This window comes from Silurus aristotelis, assembly GCF_946808225.1.
Source record: "Silurus aristotelis genome assembly, chromosome: 25".
In the NCBI taxonomy this organism is placed as follows: Eukaryota; Metazoa; Chordata; class Actinopteri; order Siluriformes; family Siluridae; genus Silurus; species Silurus aristotelis.
This window is the reverse complement of record NC_139598.1, coordinates 153,109-158,108: the sequence shown is the minus strand read 5'-3', so window position 1 is coordinate 158,108 and position 5,000 is coordinate 153,109. Positions and strand designations below refer to the sequence as shown.

General features: G+C 26.5%; 1 protein-coding gene across 4 annotated transcripts in view; it reads right to left on the bottom strand.

The window, feature by feature from the left end:
* The window catches only part of stag1b (STAG1 cohesin complex component b), a 39,134-nt gene extending 38,083 nt beyond the window's left edge, over positions 1–1,051 (bottom strand). For 2 of the 4 annotated variants that reach the window (XM_083529150.1, XM_083529152.1), the window contains exon 1: positions 859–1,051. The gene's annotated coding sequence lies outside the window, so the exon portion shown is untranslated. The remainder of the gene's footprint in view (positions 1–858) is intronic. The other 2 variants (XM_083529151.1, XM_083529153.1) reach the window with 1 other exon arrangement.
* Positions 1,052–5,000: the final 3,949 nt, after the last annotated feature.

The window sequence follows — 5,000 nt, the reverse complement described above, 5'->3', positions numbered from 1 at the left end:
GTTCAGAGGACGTATTTATCCTCATTACACACACACACACAAAGTAAAATACTTAAGAGACACTAATGCTCCACTTTTCTCTCACACACCAACACTTACAAAACAACTACACACTGTTTGATCACATTAAGAGTAGGAAACTGTTCTTCATATACAGACTGCTGCTTTCCCTCATTATAATAAACTACTCGAATAAACTCTGATCAAACTTTTCAAAATAGAGTGTGTGTGTGTGTGTGTGTGTGTGTGTGTGTGTGTGAGCGAGAGAGCATGTGTGTTTGAGAGAGTGTGTGTATTTAAGAGAGAGCGTGTGTGTGTGTGTGTATGTGTGTGTGTGAGAGAGAGAGAGAGAGAGAGAGAGAGGGGTATTTGTGTGTGTATGTGAGATAGAGAGACTCCACAGTGTTTATTATACATGTACAGGCTTTACTCTGGGGTAGGGGTACTGTACAACACACACACACACAGCAGTGACAAACGGTGACTGTATGTAGCGCGAGAATCCGGTTAGCTTAGCATAATCACAATAGTGAAGGGTCAGTAAAATACACAGAGACAGAGCGAGAGAGACAGAGCGAGCGAGACAGAGCGAGAGAGAGAGAGAGAGAGAGAGAGAGAAAGAAAGAAAGAAAGATCTGTGATAGTGTCCTCCCTTAGTGTTTAAGAGCGCTAACTGGAGTGTGTCCCTAACACACACACACACACACACAGGCTGGTGTGTGTGTGTGTGTGTGTGTTAGCGCGCGCGCTCTCCCCTCCCCCACTCTGTCCTCCATCTTTGATGCTCGGTGTAGCCCTGAGCTCGCGCGCCCTCGCCTCACAAAGCTCCGGGTGAAGGTGTAAAACTCTCCCACTCACCTGATGCTCCCGCCGCACTGTTCGCCCCGAATCCCCGATCCCAGATTCCCGATCCCAGATTCCCGACCCCCGATCAAACACTACTTTATATTTTATTGTGAATTCGAGGTGAAGCGAAACCGCGCCTCTCACTACACACGCTGTCCTAAACTGCCATCTGGCGGCACTCAGCGCTTCGAAATGGCGCGAGAGCACTGTGGTCCCGGACCACCCCCTACTGGACACCGCGGGAAATGCAGCGCTTCCTCCTTTATCAAGGACACGGACCATGTGCACACCAATAATCAATAATCAATATAATCATCATATATACATTCACATCAATAATCATTATAATCATCATATATACATTCACATCAATAATCATTATAATCATCATATATACATTCACATCAATAATCATTATAATCATCATATATACATTCACATCAATAATCATTATAATCATCATATATACATTCACATCAATAATCATCATATATACATTCACATCAATAATCAATATAATCATCATATATACATTCACATCAATAATCATTATAATCATCATATATACATTCACATCAATAATCATCATATAATCATCATATATACATTCACATCAATAATCAATATAATCATCATATATACATTCACATCAATAATCATCATATATACATTCACATCAATAATCAATATAATCATCATATATACATTCACATCAATAATCAATATAATCATCATATATACATTCACATCAATAATCATCATATATACATTCACATCAATAATCAATATAATCATCATATATACATTCACATCAATAATCATCATATATACATTCACATCAATAATCAATATAATCATCATATATACATTCACATCAATAATCAATATAATCATCATATATACATTCACATCAATAATCATCATATATACATTCACATCAATAATCATCATATATACATTCACATCAATAATCATCATATAATCATCATATATACATTCACATCAATAATCATCATATATACATTCACATCAATAATCAATATAATCATCATATATACATTCACATCAATAATCATCATATATACATTCACATCAATAATCATCATATATACATTCACATCAATAATCATTATAATCATCATATATACATTCACATCAATAATCATTATAATCATCATATATACATTCACATCAATAATCAATATAATCATCATATATACATTCACATCAATAATCATCATATATACATTCACATCAATAATCAATATAATCATCATATATACATTCACATCAATAATCATTATAATCATCATATATACATTCACATCAATAATCAATATAATCATTATATATACATTCACATCAATAATCATTATAATCATCATATATACATTCACATCAATAATCATTATAATCATCATATATACATTCACATCAATAATCAATATAATCATCATATATACATTCACATCAATAATCATCATATATACATTCACATCAATAATCAATATAATCATCATATATACATTCACATCAATAATCATTATAATCATCATATATACATTCACATCAATAATCAATATAATCATCATATATACATTCACATCAATAATCATTATAATCATCATATATACATTCACATCAATAATCAATATAATCATTATATATACATTCACATCAATAATCATTATAATCATCATATATACATTCACATCAATAATCATTATAATCATCATATATACATTCACATCAATAATCATTATAATCATCATATATACATTCACATCAATAATCATCATATATACATTCACATCAATAATCAATATAATCATCATATATACATTCACATCAATAATCATTATAATCATCATATATACATTCACATCAATAATCATTATAATCATCATATATACATTCACATCAATAATCAATATAATCATCATATATACATTCACATCAATAATCATTATAATCATCATATATACATTCACATCAATAATCATTATAATCATCATATATACATTCACATCAATAATCAATATAATCATCATATATACATTCACATCAATAATCATTATAATCATCATATATACATTCACATCAATAATCATCATATATACATTCACATCAATAATCAATATAATCATCATATATACATTCACATCAATAATCATTATAATCATCATATATACATTCACATCAATAATCATCATATATACATTCACATCAATAATCATCATATATACATTCACATCAATAATCATTATAATCATCATATATACATTCACATCAATAATCATTATAATCATCATATATACATTCACATCAATAATCATTATAATCATCATATATACATTCACATCAATAATCATTATAATCATCATATATACATTCACATCAATAATCATTATAATCATCATATATACATTCACATCAATAATCATCATATATACATTCACATCAATAATCATTATAATCATCATATATACATTCACATCAATAATCATTATAATCATCATATATACATTCACATCAATAATCATTATATAATCATCATATATACATTCACATCAATAATCATCATATAATCATCATATATACATTCACATCAATAATCATTATATATACATTCACATCAATAATCATCATATAATCATCATATATACATTCACATCAATAATCAATATAATCATCATATATACATTCACATCAATAATCATTATAATCATCATATATACATTCACATCAATAATCATTATAATCATCATATATACATTCACATCAATAATCATTATAATCATCATATATACATTCACATCAATAATCATTATAATCATCATATATACATTCACATCAATAATCATTATAATCATCATATATACATTCACATCAATAATCAATATAATCATCATATATACATTCACATCAATAATCATTATAATCATCATATATACATTCACATCAATAATCATTATAATCATCATATATACATTCACATCAATAATCATTATAATCATCATATATACATTCACATCAATAATCATTATAATCATCATATATACATTCACATCAATAATCATCATATATACATTCACATCAATAATCATCATATAATCATCATATATACATTCACATCAATAATCATCATATATACATTCACATCAATAATCATCATATAATCATCATATATACATTCACATCAATAATCATCATATATACATTCACATCAATAATCATCATATATACATTCACATCAATAATCATTATAATCATCATATATACATTCACATCAATAATCAATATAATCATCATATATACATTCACATCAATAATCAATATAATCATCATATATACATTCACATCAATAATCATTATAATCATCATATATACATTCACATCAATAATCAATATAATCATCATATATACATTCACATCAATAATCATCATATATACATTCACATCAATAATCATTATAATCATCATATATACATTCACATCAATAATCATCATATAATCATCATATATACATTCACATCAATAATCATTATAATCATCATATATACATTCACATCAATAATCAATATAATCATCATATATACATTCACATCAATAATCATCATATATACATTCACATCAATAATCATTATAATCATCATATATACATTCACATCAATAATCATCATATAATCATCATATATACATTCACATCAATAATCATTATAATCATCATATATACATTCACATCAATAATCATTATAATCATCATATATACATTCACATCAATAATCATCATATATACATTCACATCAATAATCATTATAATCATCATATATACATTCACATCAATAATCATCATATAATCATCATATATACATTCACATCAATAATCATTATAATCATCATATATACATTCACATCAATAATCATCATATAATCATCATATATACATTCACATCAATAATCATTATAATCATCATATATACATTCACATCAATAATCATCATATAATCATCATATATACATTCACATCAATAATCATTATAATCATCATATATACATTCACATCAATAATCAATATAATCATTATATATACATTCACATCAATAATCATCATATAATCATCATATATACATTCACATCAATAATCAATATAA